This window comes from Cervus canadensis, chromosome 11 (genome assembly GCF_019320065.1).
Source record: "Cervus canadensis isolate Bull #8, Minnesota chromosome 11, ASM1932006v1, whole genome shotgun sequence".
In the NCBI taxonomy this organism is placed as follows: Eukaryota; Metazoa; Chordata; class Mammalia; order Artiodactyla; family Cervidae; genus Cervus; species Cervus canadensis.
In genome coordinates, this window is record NC_057396.1 from 52,088,827 (window position 1) to 52,110,942 (window position 22,116).

At 37.7% G+C, this 22,116-nt stretch overlaps 1 protein-coding gene across 1 annotated transcript in view; it reads left to right on the forward strand.

Annotated features, from left to right (window-relative positions):
* ANO3 (anoctamin 3) overlaps positions 1-22,116 on the forward strand; it is a 428,911-nt gene that overhangs the window by 123,353 nt on the left and 283,442 nt on the right. The gene's annotated exons all lie outside the window — the stretch shown is intronic.

A 22,116-nucleotide genomic window follows, 5' to 3' on the forward strand; every position in this document is an offset into this window, starting at 1 on the left:
TTTAAACATAGCAATACAAAGGCTTTCATACCATGTTTCTAAAACAGTTGCTAATATTTTTCTTTCTTTTGTCTTTTCCCCTCTAGGCATTGGATCTGATTTTAAAACAAAAAAATAAAATACAAAGAATACTATACCCCAGTCAACATAACTGATGTGTAAGAATTAAAATTTATTTTAGAGATCAATTCCATTCCCCTTATTACATATGGGGAAACTAAAGCCCAGCGAGAGGGACTGGCCCAGAGGGCTTAAGATTCCATACAACTCTACCCACAGAATTTCCTCATCAAACTTTACCTTATTTGTTTTCTTTAGCGCCATCTTATAGATCAGAATCTGCCTTTTGTAATGATACGGTCAGGGAATATTACAGGCTTGGATTTTGTTAGTTACATAGGAACAAGCTAGTAGGCACTTTCATTATCAATATTCTTCTGCAGAACAGGTGTGTAGAAAAAAGGTCTATGCTAATTCCCAGCAGATGCTCAACCTCTCTTCTCCTACATATGCAACAGCTGAGCTGAAGCAAAAGTAAACCATCCCTGCATAATATCCCTCGTATTATTTTTAGGAAAATGGCATTACTGTTGCCTAGTTACCTCTTTAAGTTCTTAATTGTCTCTTCATAATGCAACTTTCATAAGCTATAGCAACCTCATGGAAAATCCAGAATCACAGGTGATTACTACTTTCATTAACTTTCTCATTTCCATTTGAAGTTAAAGTCTAGAAACCTGGATTCTTGTCCTATTTCTGCCATAGATTTGTAATGTTGGTTAAGTATCTAACTTTGGGTCACTAATTTTGTTAACATATTAATTGAATAAAGTGAGCTTGATCAGTGGTTAAAGTATTTTTAAAGTACCAGCATCCTGGTTGTGTGAGAAATGAAAATGATTTTTTTAAAAATTTGAATCAGAGATATGATGGCCTAGTTGACCACCCTCTGAAGACCTTCCAACCTTCCCAGGTTTCCTTCAGACAGCTGCACAGAACTCAGGTTCTCCAAGAATCATGATTTAAAACTGTTAGAGGACCTAATGTCTCTTGTGGTTCTCTCATTTTATAAACATATGATATTATGCTACGTGAGTTTGTGTGTGTGATGAAAAGTTTCAGGCAAGAGATGCACCTTTAGTTTGCTAAGACCCTTATATATACCCTAGACCAGCGGTCCCCAACCTTTTTGGCACCAGGGACTGGTTTCACGGAAGGCAGTTTCTCCATGGTCCATGTGGAGGGGTATAGTTTGGGGATGATTTAAGCACATTACATTTATTGTGCAATTTATTTCTACTGTTATTACATCAGCTCTACTTCAGATCATCAGGCCATTAGGGATCATTAGATCGTGGGGGTTGGAGACCCATGCCTTAGACCATAGACTGCTTTATTTTCCCCCTCATTGATGTAGTCTCAAAGGCAAAGAAGGTGGCTCTGAGTGAGATTGATGGAGACTTTTGGCTTCTCGTCTCATTTTTAAGCTTCATAATATAGATAAACCTTTATCTGTTATAAGAATCTTCATGGTTAAGAGTGGTAGAGAGTGATTAATACCACTAATTGCAAGGAGGGGGAGAAACTGGTGATTCAACCCTGCTAAGCTCAGGTACTGGGCAGAGGCCATGAAGGCACCTGCCAAGATCCAGCCAGTCTGCCAGTTATCATGTGGTATTGTCTCACGTGATTCTTTATCTGTAAACTGGATCTTAACCTGATACTTGGAGAAGTGAGAATAAAGCCTCCTTCATACAGAAGAGGTTAAGGAGTAGAACTTTTGCCTCCCTATGTTTCATAAAGTTTTGTACTAATTTTCCACATAGCACGTATCTATATTTGTCTTTAAACCTCCCACAAATGTATTTTTTTAAAGAAAATCTTTTTTATTTCAATCTAATGTTTAAATCTAATGTTTTACCTATAACATATTATGTACCCCATACCTACATCCATATCTATATTACAACTAGAAAAGTTAAGTTGCAGGGGCTTTGATAAAAACTACATAATTATTTTTAAAGAGAGAAGGGATTTCAGTTTATTCAGTTTATCCCCTCATTTTATAGAGACAGAAATTAAGGAAAAATGAACTTCCTAAGGTTATCTGCTTAGTTGGTCATGACTTTCATGACTTTTATCCTGAATTGATTCATCAGTTCTTTGAAAATTGAAAAAAAATTCACACAAACACCTTTGTAATCATGAAAAACAGTCATAAGTTGTGTTTCAGCATTGATAGTGTTAATATATGACTCATTCTGGTTTAGACAGCATCACTTAATGAGTAAGTGAATGGTTGCAAGCTTTTTAATTTAAAGTTCTTTACCAATTGTCCTTCCTTCTACCATCTCTTTCAAGATTATATATAGCTCCTCCAATGATATTGCTGTCCAGATCTGTCAATTTATTTTAAGCAATTTTACCAGTCTAGTATAGCCTTTTCCACTAAGTCAGACAGTAGGCCTCATTTGTGTCTCATAAATGCTGATAAAAGAGGGGTTTCAGAGCTAAAGCAAATTTGATAACTAATATTTAACAAGTAGTCTGGAGAGACTTTTACTTCGAAATCAAAATTTTAATAAAATATTTCAATTCACTATTGCATTTCTGAGGATGAACTAGTCTGATATAATTCTCTTCTTTCTAAATGCTTTGCTGAACTTCCTAGATTTGTTTTTCATGCAAGATTTGAAATATTTGGCCAGACGTACATACTAAAACAGAGCCTAGCGTTTTGAAATTGATGGGTGTATACACAGTGGATGACCTCCCCAGTGACTTTTAGGATATGGAGTTCTCCCAAGATAGAACTAAAAATACTGTGATTTTTTTTTTTTTTTTTTCAAATACTCCACTTGAGGCCCTTCACTTTCTCATTGATTCCCTTTCTTTCTGCCAACCAGGTGTGAATATTGGCTAGGAATCTGTCTTGGCCTTGTATATTTTTTCTTCCTGTTTTTTTTTTCCCTTCTCTTTTAAGAGCTTTTTCCTTATATAAGTTCAGCTCTCACTTTTATGTGTGTGGCCTCTCAATCTGTGTCTCCTACTCCTACCCCCCTCTCAGTTTGTGAACACAGGTACTAAATTATCTCACACTCAACCTGAAGATAATGTGTCTGAAATTGAACCAGACTCAGTTGCTTCAGATGTAGTTACTAATTTGGTGGAAAAGATGTTTCAGTTTTTTTGACTATCACATGATTGAATTGGACTACATGTTTCTCAGGTCCCTTATAATTATGTCATTTCCTGCATTTTGGGGGCTGGGATTCTGTAAATATGCTTCTGCAACCCATATTTTTCTTCTTATCTCTCAGCAAGCCTTTGTCTTGCTTCCACACTTCTCTCATTATTTCTTGTGCTTGAAGTAACTTTATGATCTTAGTCTATCCAAGTCATTTATATTTTTGAAGGTCAGCTTAAATCCTATTATTACCTGAAGATACTCAGTTCAAAATTATTATGACCATCCTAAGGAAAAAAAAAAACACTTTTGTTTTTGTCTCCCTAAAATAATTTTTAATGTTTTATCACATTAATAAAACAACCAGGAAATAGAAATACTCTATGAAGACTTGTAAGTGCTGGGTAAGAAAGAATAATGAAGAAACCTAGGTTTAAGTCTGTTCTGTGACTTTCAATCTTCATGTCTCTTAAAAACCCCTTACAAAACATACACTGTGTCTTGATTTGCTCATTTATGAAATAAGTAGGGTTGGATTAGATAGACCCTAAGTCTTTGAGCGACTGAACTGAAGTCCCTTTCAGTTTATAATTGATAAACTGATATTTAAAGGCATTTAATACAGTATATGTAAGCTATACTTTACTATTATAAATCAATCTCTATTAATATAAAATAAACTCTGTTTTATTACATGTTTGTCTGCTGATCATTAAATTTCTCAACCTCAGACCCTTATAAAAGTACTCAAACTTCAGAATCAAAATAATAGATAAATTACAGGATAGTTATTCTATTTCAGTAACTGTATAAGACCAATTTTATTCAGATGAGCCAGTAAAATCTGGGGTGACCTGCTAAATAGGCAGGACTTCCCTGTAACTCAAATGGTAAAGAATATGCCTGTAATATAGGAGACCAAGGTTTGATCCCTGGATTGGGAAGTTCCTCTGGAGATGGGAATGGCAATCCACTCCAGTATTTTTGCCTGGAGAATTCTATGGACAGAGAAGTCTGGCAGGCTAGACACAACTGAGCTACTAACACACACACACACACACACACACACACACAAAATAGGTTCTGATACTAATTCCAATGTGAGTGATGGGGGAAGTTTCCCATTCCAGCAAGCAATTCTTGGGACACCAGCTAGATATCCTACAAATCAACTGAATTTTGACACTGTCTATCCAGAAATATAATCAAATTTCATGGTTACAAACTCAGTCCTACAAGACTGCTTCCCCTCTCCCTTGCAGTTCACATGCTTGTCAAAAGCCAAAGTGGTCCAGGTTCGATGCATGAGACAGGGCACTCAGGGTGCGCTGGGATGACCCTGAGGGATGGGGTGGGGAGGGAGGTGGGAGGGAGGTTCAGGATGGGGAACACAACCCATGGCTGATTCATGTCAATGTATGGCAAAAACCACTACAATATTGTAATTAGTCTCCTATTAAAATAAATTAATTAGTAAAAAAAAAATGCCAAAGTTGTTACCTACACTTTTGACAAACTGGCTATAAATCAGGGTTTCCCATGAGCTTCTCCTTCCTAGGGTTTGGTCATTTCTTTAGATAGGCTCACAGAAGTCTGGAAAACATTTTACTTACTAGATCACTGGTTTGTTAGAAAAGATTATAGCTGAGGAACAGCCAGATAGAAGACATGCATAGAGCAAGGTATGTGGGAAGGGACGCAGAGCTTCCATGCCTTCTCCAGCTGTGCTACTCTCACCAAATTTCCATGTGTTCACCCACCCAGAAGCTCTCAGAAACCTGTCCTTCTGGGTTTTCAGTGGAGGCTTCATTACACAGCTCTGGACCATTGGTGATTGAATTCCATCTCTAGCTACTTTTCTTCCCCAGATGTCAGGATACCAGGTCTGCAGTTTCAGCTTTCGAATCACGTGGTTGACTGTCCATAGGTCCTTCCCATAAAGCACCTAATTAACATAATAAAGGACACCTTTAGGCTCCCCCCCCCAACTTGGGAAACCCAAAGGGTTTTAGGAACTCTATGCCAAAAATGGGGATGAAGACCATCTATGTATTTCTTATTATAAATCACATCACACCTATATATTATTTGAATAAGCTAGGAAGCTTTTATTGGGAAAAACTTGCTAAATACAAGGCACTGTGACAAATATTGATAGACTGGGATGGGGATATGGATAGAGAAACGAATTAAAAGGTTTGGTATCTACCTTCCAGGAGAAAATTGTCTAATGAGGGAGCACACAGATAAAGGGATTACTATAATTATAAGCATAAGAAGCTGTTAATTGCTACCACTTATTGAATACTTATATGAACTAGGACTTATGCCAGGAACTACCATATGAATGCTAATTAACATGAACAAACTATTTTTTTACAAGATTCCAAGGTTATTATTCTATTTTGCAGAAGAAAAAAAATGAGATCAGAAATCTTAATTTCTCCAAAGTCACATAGCTAGAGTGATGAGAATGTACTCTTCATTACATCTTATTAGGTATCTTTTGAGGCTTGGAAACATTTCTGTAGAAGTGCTTATTTAAAAGAAATAATTATTTCTAAATGGAGGTGTCAGAAAATTGCCTTTGAAAGTAGCTTTAGTATTGAGTTTTATAAGAAGAATAGACTTTCCTTTAACTTGGTGGGTAGCCAAGTCATTTTAAGCACAGAGAACAGATTGAGCAAAATCCCAGAGGCAAAGAAGTAGAGGTCGTGTTCAGGGAATTCTGGTGATTAGACATGGTAACAAGAAGAGTAGGGAGTGAGCAAAGGAAAAGATGAAGCTTTTGAGGTTGGGTGGACAGGGTATTAGAAGAATGTGTTACTTATCTGGGGCAAATTTAATTGGAAAATCTAGCCATTCTAAGTTCTTCAAAGATGACAGCTCAATCAGCTTGTATAACAGCAAATAGAAGCTACCTACCTGCTTAGTTTTTAATGCAATTTACTGAAAGTTGTATCTTCCTACACACTTTTTCATAACTAATTTGACCTATACCAAATAGTAGTTTTACAGCAACTGTAGTCAACATGAAAAGCTTTTTTTTTCATGACAATTTTCTACTCTCTTTCTGGTCTATTGAGTTTCTAAGCAATTTTTTGTTCTTTGTTCCTCCTTGCAAAAGTTGTGCTCTTCTCATCGTGGGCTTGAAAAGTGTGTGGGTTGTCAAAAGGCAAATACAATGAAGGTAAGTTTTGAGGTTGGTTTCAGGTGCTCCCACCTGTTTTCTTCGGTATATGGAGGAGAAACTCCAGAGTCTTTGTGGATTGTGAAAATTTAACACGAATTTGTAGGATCACATTCATGTGATTAATTATTGTGCATCTTATTGAGTTTTATCCAGTAAAGCCAATCTACTGATACCAGGGTTTGTTGAAGGAGAGTGCAGTATTTATTGCAGGTGCTTGGCAAGGACTATGGGCAGCTAAAGTTCAAAAGACTCCAACTCCCTGATGGATTTCAGTGAAGGATTTTTAAAGGCGTAGTGACAGAGTCACAGGGTACATGGTCAGCTCATGCATAATTCTCTGATGGGTAGATGGTGAAGTAATTAACAAGAAGAAATTGTGAATCAATGAAAACTCATATGAATTAAAACAAGCTGTATAACATTAATGGCAATAATAATGTTAGAAGGAATTGGTATTTGAGTTATTCTGTGTGCCATATACTGTGTATAAGTCCATTGTGTGGGATCGTTGATTGCTCCCAGCAACTCTGTGAGACCAAGAGTACTATCAGTTACAGATTAGGTAAATGAGGATTGCTGCTCTTGCTGCTGCTAAGTCGCTTTAGTCGTGTCCGACTCTGTGTGACCCCATAGACGGAAGCCAGCCAGGCTCCCCCGTCCCTGGGATTCTCCAGGCAAGAACACTGGAGTGGGTTGCCATTTCCTTCTCCAATGCATGAAAGTGAAAAGTGAAAGTGAAGTCGCTCAGCCGTGTCTGACTCTTAGCGACCCCATGGACTGCAGCCTACCAGGCTCCACTGTTCATGGGATTTTCCAGGCAAGGGTACTGGAGTGGGGTGCCATTGCCTTCTCCGAAATGAGGATTAGACATGTGAAGTAACATTTTGTGGTCTAGCTCCTTTTGTCCTCACAGAGGCATGAACTTGGAAACAAAACCAGGTCTGTCTTTTGAAGAGACAGAGCTCTTGAATATTCACGGATAGTGGTGTGATCCTAAGAATCAGTAACAAAATTTCATCAACTGTGGAAATCAAAATTAGATGTATTGTTGGGAAGGAGTATTGTTAGTCTTCAGACATATCTTACATGATAAATCATCAAAATCCTGTATATAGACAAATGAAGGAAAGTTGTGACCAACCTAAACAGCATATTAAAAAGCAGAGACATTACTTTGTCAACAAAGGCCAGTCTAGTCAAGGCTATGGTTTTTCTAGTAGTCATGTATGGATGTGAGAGTTGGACTGTAAAGAAAGCTGAGTGCTGAAGAATTGATGCTTTTGAACTGTGGTGTTGGAGAAGATTCTTGAGAGTCCCTTGGACTGCAAGGAGATCCAGTCAGTCTATTCTAAAGGAGATCAGTCCTGGGTGTTCATTGGAAGGAATGATGTTGAAGCTGAAACTCTAGTACTTTGGCCACCTGATGCGAAGAGCTGACTCATTGGAAAAGACCCTGATGCTGGGAAAGATTGAGGGCAGGAGGAGAAGGGGACGACAGAGGATGAAATGGTTGGGTGGCATCACTGACTCAATGGACATGAATTTGGGTGAACTTTGGGAGTCGGTGATGGACAGGGAGGCCTGGCGTGCTGCAGCTCATGGGGTCGCAAAGAGTCGGACACGACTGAGTGATTGAACTGACTGACTGACTGATAGACAAACAAATCATGGAAGAAGATAAGGTTAACTTAATAGGAAACTCTAAGTTGATTTTGTTTTAATTCTACAATTCTATAGAGTTTCTTCTTTTTATAAAAAGTGAATAATTGCATTTTTCTCATTTAGATTCACCAGTGGTATTAAATGGCATGTCCTTTTTATCCTGTTCTATGAAAGTTTCAGGTAGGGTTTTTGTACCAAAGAATTTCCATTTATAATGAAGAAATTGACATCCAGGTGCTAAACCTGTCTCCTTGTTGGCAAGGTTTAGGCTTTCAAGGTTTTCCTGCTCCAGGACCACATGGCCACAAGCCAGACTTATCAGAGAAAGAAGACCTCTTTCCTCCTCTCTGATGCCTAAGGGAACAATCCTCTGTATAACAATACATTATACCTATTTTTGTATATTTCTTAGTGTAAAGCCAGAGCATTTACTAGTTTGTTTTTTCTTGGGGATAAGAAGCAAGTATTGTCGTATTTGACATTTTATGCTTTGTTTTTAAGTTATTTATTTGACTGCATGGATCTTAGTTGTGGCATGTGGGATCTTTAGTTGTGGCATGGGAACTCTTAGTTGTGGCATGTGGGATCTGTTTCCCTCACCAGGGATCGAATCCTGGCCACCTGCATTGGGAGAGTGGAGTTTTAGCCACTGGACCACCAAGGAAATCCCTGTTTTGTTTTGTTTTAAGTCACTTTATTGAGGTTTTATTGACATACAAAATGTTCTGCTTAATGTTAACAATGTGATGAATTTGGAGATAAGTATACACTTTTGAAATCATCACTGAAATCAGTGCCATAAACATATCCACCACATCCAAAAATATTCTCCAACCCTATTAATTAAGGAGTCCCCAGTGGCTCAGATGGTAAAGAATCTGCCTGCAGTGTGGGAGATTCAGGTTCAATCCCTGGGTCAGGATGATCCCCTGGAGTAGGGAATGGCTACCCACTCCAGTATTCTTGCCTAGAGAATTCCATGGACAGAGAAATCTGGTGGACTACAGTCCATGGGATTGCAAAGAGACAGACACAACTGAGTGACTTTCATTTCACTTATTAATTAATTAATTCTTTCATGGTAAGTGGAATGTTGGTTACTAGGGGCTAGGGGAAAGGGAGCTTGCAACGGTGCTGGTCAAAGGTACTAGTCATCTGTTATGCAAGATGATTAAGTTCTGACAATCAATGGTATAGTTAATGATATTGTGTTATATAACTAAAATTTTGCTAGCAAGGTAGATGGATTTTATGTTGCTCTTGTTTGTTTGGTTTAATCAGTAGATTTTGTTACAAGTCCATCTTTCCAGTTACTCGGACCAAACTCCTTACAGTCTTCATGATACTTTTCTCACTGTCACCCCCCACATATGATTAGTTAATTCCTCTTGTGACTCTATCTTCAAAATGCATGCCTAATTCAACTGCTGCTTATCATCTTCACTGTTTCCACTCTGGTCAAAAGTACCATCACCTTTCCCACTAGATAATGGAAATACTTCCCAACCAGTGTCCTCTATAGCCTTGACTCTCTTCTGCTACTCCTCACACACTCTCTTCTTGACAGAATAGCTACAACAGATTTTACGACTTAAATCAGATAAGGTCACTCCTCTTCCAGAAAACCCCCTAAAGGCTTCCTGTGTCATACAGACCTCACTTAAAATGACCTGCAATACCAGTTACCAGCCCTATGATTTTATCTCCTACTAATTCCCCTGTTGAAAAAATTTTACACCATGTGAGAGTTGCAAATCAGGTTTTATTTGAGGGCAAGATGAGGACTGCAGCCCAGGGGACAGCTTTTCAGATGGCTCCGAGAAACTGCTCTGAGGAGGCAATGGGAGGAGCTAGGATATACAGAAGTTTTGCAACAAAGGGTAGGTAATCCTAACGTCAAAAGATTGTCAGTTAAAGAAACCAGATATTTCAGGTCAAGGAATATAGCACTTTTCCATGTATGGGAAGATATAGGATCCTGGTCTCACTGAAATCATTCCTTTCATATGTACCTCACCTATCTGGGGCCAATATCCTGTGTTTTCATGTCCTGAGTTTCCTCAGGACACACCATGAGGAGTGGCTACAGTCTGATAGCTGCTAGATGGCAGGTATTCTTTCCTTCCTAAGTTCTCTCAGGGCTTACCAGCTTACTCTTGGCTGATGGCTACAATTGCTGATGACTGTGACATCCTTTGTTCTCTGATGTGGCAGGAAATATTCCATTTCTCACCCCACAGAGCACAGGGCCTCCTTGTAGTTCTCCTTACCTCTGAATTGTTGTATCTGTGGTGGCTTCTGTCTGGAACACTATATTTCTCCAAATATGTGTATGGCTTCCTGCCTCACCTCCTTTAGAGCTTTGATCAAACATCACCTTTTCAGGGGGATCCTGAGTAATGCTTCCCTGGCCATCATGTGCATACCTTGCCCCCACTCCGTTGCACTTATTTTTCTCCACAGCGTATATCTGACATACTATAGTTGTTGTTTTTGTTGTTGTTTTTATATTATAAGTTGTTTTCTTCCATTAGATTGTACCTGGCATGGGAGAAGGAAGTTTTGCTTTGTTTAGTTTTTCTATTTTGATCATTATCTTTAGTGCCTAGAACAGTGCCTGTTAATGGTAGGTTCTCAAAAATATGGCTGATGAAATGAACTACACAGTAATCTGTCTTTAAAATGTACAACTGGAAGTTTGTGCAGTATTATATTTCCCTGGAGTGAACTGCAGCATCAATTTGAGCTCCTTAGACAGCAGTCTCTCCTTCTGTTATATGTGTCCTTCTGAAAATAGTAATTAGCCAAGCCCATGCATACTGTATACACATCCCTAATGTGAGGTAGAGTGCTAATTGCCTGCCACATTAAGGACTTGTAGATCTTCCTGTCTTAATTAAAGCCAGATTACTAACTGTGTGGAGATTCTTATGATTCTTATGGGATGTTGGTCTAGATTTTCCCCTTAGTATTTTCAAAATTTCCTTTTTCTTTTAATGCCATTCTTATTCTCCTGGACATGGTAGATGCTTAAATATCAAAGGAATATAGCTTATTCCATTTTCTTAAAAAAATCTGTTTTAAATTAATTCCAAATTCTTGAGGGAGAATATAATTTAATCTTAATTGTCAATAACCAAAAGTTGTAGTTTCTACTTACCATTTTCCCTTGAGTAACAGCCTAGAAAAACTCATTCTTAGCACCCAGAATTTCTATCCTGTGAATAAGAAAGCTAGCAGATCTGTACAAGAATATATGTATTGGAGTGATCTTTTATTAGGACTTGTGTTCACTCATTCATTTATCATAGCATTGTAATGGTTCTTTTTGCAACAGGCATTGAGCTAAGTGAGAAAGTATAGGAAGAGAGACCAAAAAGAACATTATATACAAGGTAAGAAAAGCCAAGATTGAGTCAGAATGGGGTGTATAATAGCAGTGTGACTTTGGAAACTGAAATTTTCTTTGAGTTTCCTATTTTTTATTAAGAAAATGATGGTGTTAATATATACTTTACAAACTTGGATTTTCTGAGCACTGGAAGAATTACTAAATTATAAAATAATTTGTAAAATGCTATATAAAGGTAAGTTCTTTTATTACCACATTATAACAAAACATTTTATGTTTTTATATTAAATTAAATATTATTATAAAAATTTCATTATGTAATAAGAAGGGGATATAAGAAAAAGAGAGAAAGGGAGAATGACTGCCAAGGTTCTTTTCTAAACACAAAAAAGTCAGCAGGAGAAAAATATATAAATGTTTGTAGTAAAAAGCAACTGGGCTTCCCTGATAGCTCAGAGGGTAAAGAATCATCTGCAATGCAAGAGACAGCAGAAACACCAATTCGATCCCTGGGTTGAGAAGGTCCCCTGGAGAAGGAAATGGCAACACACTCCAGTATTCTGGAGAAGGAAATGGCAACCCACTCCAGTATTCTTGCCTGGAGAATCCCATGGTCAGAGGAGCCTGGTAGGCTACAGTCTACGGGGTTGCAAAGAATTGGACATGACTGGGCAACAGTTAGAACTGGGCATGGAATAACAGACTGGTTCCAAATAGAAAAAGGAGTACGTCAAGGCAGTATATTGTCACCCTGCTTATTTAACTTACATGCAGAGTGCATTATGAGAGATGCTGGGCTGGAGGAAGCACAAGCTGGAATCAAGATTGCCAGGAGAAATATCAATAACCTCAGATATGCAGATGACAACACCCTTATGGCAGAAAGTGAAGAAGAACTAAAGAGCCTCTTGATGAAAGTGAAAGAGGAGAGTGAAAAAGTTAGCTTAAAGCTCAACATTCAGAAAACTAAGATCATGGCATCTGGTCCCATCACTTCATGGCAAATAGATGGGAAAACAGTGGCCGACTTTATTTTTCTGGGCTCCAAAATCACTGTAGATGGTGATTGCAGCCATGAAATTAAAAGATGCTTACTCCTTGGAAGGAAAGTTATGACCAACCTAGACAGCATATTAAAAAGCAGAGACATTACTTTGTCAACAAAGGTCTGTCTAGTCAAGGCTATGGTTTTTCCAGTGGCCATGTATGGATGTAAGAGTTGGACTATAAGGAAAGCTGAGCACCGAAGAATTGATGCTTTTGAACTGTGGTGTTGGAGAAGACTCTTGAGAGTCCCTTGGACTGAAAGGAGATCCAACCAGTTCATTCTAAAGGAGATCAGTCCTGAGTGTTCATTGGAGGGACTGATGTTGAAGCTGAAACTCCAATACTTTGGCCACCTCATGTGAAGAGTTGACTCTTTGAAAAGACCCTGATGCTGGGAATGATTGAGGGCAGGAGGAGAAGGGGATGGCAGAGGATGAGATGGTTCGATGGCATCACCGACTCAATGGACATGGGTTTGGGTGAACTCCTGGTGTTGGTGATGGACACGGAGGCCTGGCGTGCTGCAGCTCATGGGGTCGCAAAGAGTTGGACACGACTGGGCAAATGAACTGAACTGAACTGAGTGACTTCACTTTCTTTCTTTCCAGTATTCTTGCCTGTGAAATCCCATAGACAGAGGAGCCTGACAGGCTACAGTTCATAGGGTTGCAAAGAGTTGGACACAACTGAGTGACTAAGCACGAAACGCAACCACATGGCAAGGAAGCCGACTGCATGGCCTGTAGAATCAGATTATCTGTGTTCAGATTTTGACTATGCATTTTCCTAGCTGCATGACTTTTAGTGTTTGCTTAATCCTTTTGTTCCTCAATTTCCTCATTTATAAGTTTGAGATAATATTATTGGTCTTATATGGCTAGTATTAGGATTGAGATAAGTGTTTTGCATGCTAAGGTCTCATTAAATATTAATTGTTATGTTCCTTACTAATGTTACTAATATTGTAAGTGGGGCAGCACACAAAATTCCTTTTGCCACAAGTGGATTTTTAGGAATGCCATGAAGAAATGTGAGTGGTCTCTTGGTATGATAAAGGAGAATGGAAAGTTGGCCATCTTTCTTTTTCCTTTTTTTCTTTCTTTGTCTTCTGTATATTGATGGTTCCACTCTTCAAAGCTTCGATTGTCCAGGACCCTTGCTTCAAACCCATCTGGTGCTCAGAAATCATGGTTCTTTCCTTTTTTGAATGGCAATATGCAAGGAACAGGGAGTACAGGGAATAAATAAAATAAGTAACAAACTGACCCAAGTCATATTAGTAATGACTTTTTGTCCATTTTCAACAAGAGGTGATCAATGAATAAAATGAATACAGAAGCAAGAAATATAGACTTTATCTGGATAGTCAGATAACCTCCCAAACCAACAAGCATGCTCTATAAATACAAATGACTCCTCCTCCTCATCTTCATCATCAAGCCTTATAACATTTTATAGTTATTATATTTTAAAGTCACATTTACTTATTACTGAGTTTGACCCCAACAGTTTTATAAGTTAAATAAACATTGTTGCTTTTATTTTGCATGTAATTTTTGTGTCCTTTTTTATAAATTCTAGGCAGGTCTGTAAGTATGTTATTAAAAAAAAAAAGCTGTAGATAATCACACTTACCTATGATATTCAGATGGTGAGTAATCCATCTAGTCGTCTGTCAGTCCATAAATATTTAGTAATTGTCTATTATTTCCTACCTCTTTATATATTATTTCATATCTCAGCCCACAAAAACCCACTTTAGTTGGGCAGAGTCCACTGTTTTGTCTAGTCTGTATCCTTCGTCCCTTTTTAAATCTCCTTAGCTTTTGTAAGACTCTGCTCTCATTGTTTTCAGCACCAATCTGAAAATCTTTGCTGCAAGCTACTTGAAAGAGGTTTACATGAAACTCAAAAAAGCATCTAAAATCTTTCAGGGTCTTTGCAGGAGTTGTGAGTGAGTTAGGCAGGCAGATTATAATATGACAAAGGGAATGATGAACGAAACTAAACCTCAACTTTAGGAGAAGTGTGACGAATTGAAGAGAGATGGGAGAGGAGGCACTGACAGTTCAGTCCCACTTGGCCCTTGACAAGTGATAATGAAGTTTCAGTTTTAACACTTGTCCCCAGTTTTTCAAGAGAAGTTGCAAATGAGGGCATTTGCCTAAATATTTCAATTTAGAATGTTGGCAACACTTTCTAATCCTTGAAAAAAAAAATAATGTGTAAGCCTAATAAAATGACCCTAAGTTCAGATTTATCCTTTATCTATCAACTTGAAACCTCTGCTTTATATACTTCTTTATATATATACTGCTTTATATACTTTTGAGGGACAATATAAAGAAAATGAAGACCTGTTAATATTGACTGTCTTTTATCAAGTGGCTAGTGAGTTATGACAGCATAGTTTGTCTCTTTATTCTGACAAAAGACCTCTCCTTTTCACCAGGGGCAGGGTTGACAATGGTGGTGGTGGTGTTTCAGTCACTAAGACGTGTCCAACTCTTGTGACCCTGTGAACTATAGCCCCCCTCCCCCCTAGCCCCCCTTCCCCCCAAGCTCCTCTGTCCATGGGTTTTCCCAGGTAAGAATACTGGAATGGGTTGCCATTTCCTTCTCTAGGGCATCTTCCCAACCCAGGGATCAAAACAGTATGTCCTGCGCTGTAGGCAAGTTCTTTGCCACTAAGCCACCAGGGAGGGGCTTCCCTCATAACTCAGTAAAGAATTTGCCTGCAAAGCAGGAGACCCGGGATTGATTCCTGGATCGGGAAGATCCCCTGCAGAAGGAAATGGCAATCCTCTTCAATATTCTTGCCTGGAGAATCCCATGGACAAAGGAGCCTGGCAGGCTACAGTCCATGGGGTCGCAAGTGTTGGACCCGACTTAGTGACTAAATCGCCACCAGCACCAAGCCACCAGGGAAGCCTAGGATTGTGAATAGGAAGGGTGAATTGAGAATAAAATTATCTCCTGCTGCTCATGAATAAGGTGTCTATTGCTAGAATATTTGCTCTAGGTGGGGGTCACCATAGCTTCTAATAGTTTTCTAGGGACAGTCCCTGTTTATACTTGCCTTCCCACCCAGTGTAATAAATTAATAGTTCCTTTTTCATACTTGAAATTATGCCAGTTAGGGAAATAAATTATGTGGTGACATCAGTGCTACTTAACGCATATCATAGCTATTGACAAACCAAAATCACTTGAATGCAGAGACACAGGTTAATAATAGTTGTTGGGTACTATAGGAGATCGGGCTTCTCTGGTGATTCAGTGGTAAAGAATCCACCTGCAATGTAGGAGATCCAGGTTCGATCCCTGGGTAAAGAAGATCCTCTGGAGGAGGGAATGGCAACCCACTTCTGTATTCTTGCCTGGAGAATCCCATACACAGAGGAGCCTGGTGGGCTACAGTCCATGGAGTTGCAAAGAGCTGGACATGACTAAAACTACTTAGCACTAGCTGAAATAAAACAGTTGTACTGTCTAGACTCAAAACCAGGTTAGCTGACTTTAGAATCAGAGTTCTTTCCATAACCTAGGCTGTTTAAAATTTTATATTGAACTTGAGAAACCTATTTTACAGATAATGGAACTAAGGCTAAGAGAAAAATGTACTCAGGTACATCCCTTAGGAAGTAAGAGAGCACAGATTTTAACTAAGAGCTTTTGAGGTCAAGGCTACGTAGTTCCCTAGCTGTATCCCTATTTGGAAACCCAAGATCAAGCATTACACTATACATGACAATTACTACACTAAAGGTACAATTTGATGATGCATGTGTTAAGGGAAATAGACTCATAGAATAGGACTAATAGTTGGGGAGACAAGACTAACTAGCATAAAAGAATCAGAACAACTCATGATTCTATATAATTAAGTGCTGAATTATTTTGTAAGGATAAAGAAGTTCAGAAGAGACTCCATGTGGGCTGGTATATTCAGGAAAGAGGTGGCACATCAATTGTGCTTTGGAGAACTTGAGTGATGAATAGCAGGTGGAGAACATTTCCATGAGAGAAACAAAGAGAAGTATTTTTGGTTGTTTTTATGAGGCAGATCAAGGAATATATTCTGACCCAAACTGAGAGCCTGTGCTGGGGAATCAAGAGAAATCTGGTGGAAAAACTGAGTTGGGCCAGCTTTTGAGAATTTTTTTAATGTTTAATTTTGTTTTAGCCATACATATATATATATATAACTTTACATAAATGCATAAATATGGTTATATACATGCCTTTGAATATATAGTCTTTTTTTCTTTTCCCCTTTTTGGGATTCCTCCTCTTCCTTTCTCGTATACAGCCGTGTTACCTGCCCACACCCATGTTAATAGCCTGGTATGTAGTTCTGTGTGTATTTTAATAATGCACACATATTCAAACAATCAGACAGGTTTCATGATAGGATAAATTATAATTTAACATGTTGCTGAGTCTGAGTTTTGTTTCCACTGTTTTTCTACCAAGATCAGTGATGCAATAAACATTCTGACATTTAGGTCATTATTTATGGCTTCTGTGTTTGTATGGGATATACTTTGAGGAGGTGGATTATTGGTTAAAATAGACTCTCATACATCACAATTCCAAAGCAATATATGAAAGAAAGCTTTTCTCAACATCCCCTTTAAAAATAGGTATCATGGCTCCTTTCCATTTTTGTTAATGTGCAGAGCTTAAAAATATACCTAGTTATTTTAACTTATATTTCCCTGACTGCTGGAGAAAATGTATTTCCCATTTAAAATTTTTTATGACTTTTTAGATTATGATATGAGAATGCAGTCTGTAAATACTCTACATTTTTCTTTTCTTTTGTTTTTTGTGTCTCTCTTTTTCTCTCTACCTTCTTTTAAATTTGTCAGTCTAGGTTTAACAGGGGAAGCAGAATGAGAAATACTTTAAGTATCATGGAATAGGGATTTATTTTAGAAATTTGAATTTACCCAACTATAGGAGATTTTAAGGAAAAAAGTGGTCCAAAGAGGGCTGTTGGGTGACCCTATAAAAGCCACTAACCAGCTCTTCTGTAGCACTGGTATGGCCGACAATCAGGGAACATGGAGTGGGACGATGATGGCGCACTGCATGGAACAGCTGTTGCTTTAGTACCTGCTGGTGGCATTGCTTTTCTGTAGGAAAATAAAAAAAGAGCTGGACATGGTGCCAACAACAATAAGGGCTGAGTGCACTTCTGTGTCATTCTTTCATTGCTTGTACACATAACGACATTCCAAGTGCAGTAGCTGCTGCTTTCCTCCAGCTTTCCTAGTCACGCACTAATTTCTGTCTTGATTAACTTTAACCTGGAACCACACAAGGAAGGCAACTCTGGAAAACTTAGCTGCGGCTTAGTGAGGTTGACACAAAAGGTGTTGTTACAGTTTGTTCACAAAATACAAAGATAATATATGTTCTTATAAACTTCTGTTAAATGTTCATTGATTGTGAAAAGTCATTTAGATCATTCTGTGTTTACTTTGTAGTTGTGGCTCATGGACTTGGTTGTTCTGTAGCATGTGGGAATCTCCCTGGATGAGGGATTGAACTTGTGTCCCTTGCATTGCTAGACAGATTCTTAACCACTGGACCATCAGGAAAGCCCCTCTGTTTGCCTCTTGTTTTATCCTCTTCTGAATAAAAGAAGGCATTAAGATTGTTTTCAGTTTTCCTGACTCATTCTCCCTTCCCTCGTTAGACTTCTATAACATTTTTACTTCCCTACTCTCAACTACCTGGATTTGTTGAAAGAATTGATAACTAAGTGGAATTTGTCTTATAGTGTTTCTCTTCTTTAAAATATCTTTTAATAGGTCTTATATTAAGTATCCCTAGAAAATGCATTATTATTAACTTGCATGTAATTCAATAAATATATAAGCATGATACTACTACTGTATTATTTTACTCTTCTTTTATCTTGAGGTTTCTTTTCTAATTTATCTCTCTTTTTTCTTCTCTTTCCTTAAGGGTTTAATCAAAGTATGTAAGTTAAATATATTACTCAATTTACTGCAAATCCTTAAATGTCTTACTATACTTGAGAATACATTATATCCTGTCTAGGTATGTGACTTAGGTTTGAAGTCATTTCATCATCAGTCTGAAGGAACTATTCCAGCTTGCATCATTGCAGATTAGAAAGTCTGATGGCAGTCTATTTCCTCTTTTCCTTTCTCAATATTTTAATGATTCCAAGGTGACAAAACCTAATTTGGGGACTGGAAAATATAGTTACTAGCGTTGACAAGCAAACTTTCATGAAAGGAAACATGCACATTCATTTTTTATTTTGTAAAATGTGACAATATTTTTTTTAAATGGTCTACCATTGTTTTACGATAAAACACCATAAACTTGGAAGACTTGAAACTTCAAACATATAAGGCTTATATAACCATTTGCTACTTACTCTTAAAGTAATTATAAAGATGTACTGTTTCTTCTCCTATAAAGCTTGCAAAAATTAAAATTATACATCCCTACTGAATTTGGCATATAGATTCCAGTATATATTTGTTTAATGTAAGGAAAAGTAATACATAGTTTTCGCCTCTTACCTATAGAAATTATAGGAAGGGAAAAAGACCTTTCTTTCATATAAAATGTGATTTATTGATTATTTTCAAGGTAATATAATGTGATCAACTATTCTGTGATGCTAAATAGATTCTTTAGATTTAATGAGTACAAAGGTTATAAATGGAAGATTTATTACCGATATGTAAATGGTTTCAAGTAGCAATATTCATTTTTAAAGCAGATTTAATGGTATCTCATTAAATAATTCAATAATTTTTCATCCTATAACTTTTGTTTTGGCAAAGTCTGTGTCTCTTCATCACATTACAATGTTTAATTTCAGATCCCACTCAAGTTCATGTTGCACAAAGCTTCTATTTGTAGATTTATATCCGTGAGGATTTTCTGTGCTATTCCGACTATTTTCCTTCAGAGGAAAAAGAGGAATGACCCTAGTAAAGCCAGCCATATGCATGATATATTTGAAGTCAGAGCACATGAAATTCTCTTCCAGCACACAAGAAGCCTGGAATATGAGGAACAGAACAGACCTTAAGGAGTACCTAATCCATCAGTCTTATTATAGATGAGACATTTTGGGCCAAGAAGGCAAGATGATTTTCACAAGGTTAGCATGCCAATTTATAGGCCCGGGTAAGTGGATAGGCTATAGACTCCCAAAGCAATGCCCTCCTTCCACATTTTTCTGCTAGGTTAAAAAAGGGGTCTCCATGGCCAATTGCTGAGTTTGTTTTTCAATTTCAAATCTGTACTATTACTGGATTAAAATGGCATAATGGTATTTTATATCAAGAGTATTTAAAAATACTTGTTATCATTAGGTATTTCTTTTTTACGTTTACTTTTATAACATAAGCAATACATTTTTGATAACTAAAGTGACTATATAATTTGCTGTCCAAGACAGAGGACTTTTTAAAGTTTGAGGCTATTAATAATTACACTGCAACAAAAGGCAGCCTAGAATATAAAATCACTCTAGGAATAGATGGAGAATAAGGTTAAAATATTAGAAAGTAAAATAAAAATATTCAGTTCACTGGTATTTCCTCCATGCAGACTTAGCTCTAATTTTAGTTCTTTCATAGATATACCTATGTATATGTGACTTTTTACAAAGGCGGATCTCACATTGAAATATTATTTTGCAGTTTGTTCTTATTAGTAAAACATATGTCAAACATTTTTTCCAGGAAATAAGCATTTATGCACACTATATTTTTAATGGATTTTTTAGTATTACATTGTTAATATCTTTGGACAAATGACAAGCCAGCAGACATATTCCTTGCTCAACAGAGTTGGTTATGTTCAAATAGAGACCCCAGTTTGTTCACACCCAGTCACTCCAGCTTCTCAGAGGTTAAGCATATATTACCTTTGAAAAGTAATTTGGTAAATACAAAATCTTCCTCCATTTTTACCTTCCTATTGGCAAGCACCCAACAACCAACAACAGCACAGGCCTACACCAGTCAGGTCTGGCCATCAAACTATCAGAAGAGATTCTAGTCACACCCAGAATCAGTTCCACCACATCCAGAACACCAGCTGAGCATCACCTGTGCTCAAAAGCATAAGAACTCAATAAAATGTAGTTGAGTAGTTGATACGACCAGAGTGTCAGTTTAAGAATTTACAAAGATGAGCAGACATAGAAAATAAAGCAATAATTATTGCATTCTTGGGTTTTCATAAAAAAAACAGTCTATGAGATTATCTGCCTGGAATAAATAAAATTACAAGGAAGGCAAATCCATAGTCTTGCATCCAAAACTTAAAAGGTAATTAAAGACTTAGATTTGAATATCTTGTTACTAGATTGTTCTGACACATACTATAAAGCAGTTGGGTATCAGAGAAAACCCTCTACTCAGCAGATGTATATTTGATTCGTTTTTACATGCCAGACTACCTTTTAGGCAATGTAAGAAATTTTAAAAAAAAATTGGGTAAGTACAAAGTCTTCCCTAAAGTATTTCTTCTGAACTAGAAGAAAAGTGTATGCCTACTTTAAAAAGCTTAATGCTGATTCATGTTGATGCATGGCAAAAACCATCACAATATTGTAAAGTAATTATCCTCTAATTAAAAATGGCAACCCATTCAAGTATTCATGCCTGGAAAACCCCGCAGACAGAGGAGGCTAGTGGACCACAGTCCAAAGGGTCGCAAAGAGTCAGATATGACTAAGAGCATCTAAGCACAAAAAAAACATAATATTAAAAAAAAAAAGCTTATACATATAATGCATGGTAGAAACATATGCTTTGAAAAGATGTTAGTCATATCCTCTAGGGATTATAGGAGGTTAAATTCACATCTAACTGGCTTTATAGTGGATGGGTATGGATAAAGGAAGCCATCATCCTGAAGATAGTATTGTTCTGGGGCCTTGAAGAATGGGTAGGGGGTGAAAATACTTACGAGTCAGATAGGAGTTTTAGAATGAACATTCCATGTGGAGGAAACAGCAGCAGCAAAGCATATCTTCCAGGCCTGAGGAAGAAATCCATTGTAGGATCAAAGCAGTTTATAAAGGAAAGCCTTGGAAACAAGACTGGGAAGTGGTGAGAGCAGATCATGGAGCTGCTGGAGCGGTAGAGCAGTGAACCTGGACTGTATTCTCTAAGCAGCTTGAAGAAGTAACTGTTAAGTTTTTCAGCAGGGTCATACAATCTGTGGTTTAAGCCATCACCTTTATCCCATACATCTGCCTTCTCTTGAGGTTGTCTTCTCCAGCAAATCATTTTGTGTTGTCTCTGATGTTGAAGCTGAAACTCCAATACTTTGGCCACCTATTGCAAAGAGCTGATTCATTGGAAAAGACCCTGATGCTGGAAAAGATTGAGGGCAGGAGGAGAAGGGGACGACAGAGGATGAGATGGTTGGATGGCATCACTGACTCGATGGACATGGGTTTGGGTGGACTCTGGGAGTTTGTTATGGACAGAGAGGCCAGGCATGCTGCAGTTCATGGGGTCGCAAAGAGTCAGACACGACTGAGCAACTGAACTGAACTGAACTGAACTTGAAAATACTTGTGATAAAAAACTTATCAGGTGGAATTCAGAGAAGATGGAGATGCTGATTTTCCTCCATTGCTTTCTTTTAGTCACATGA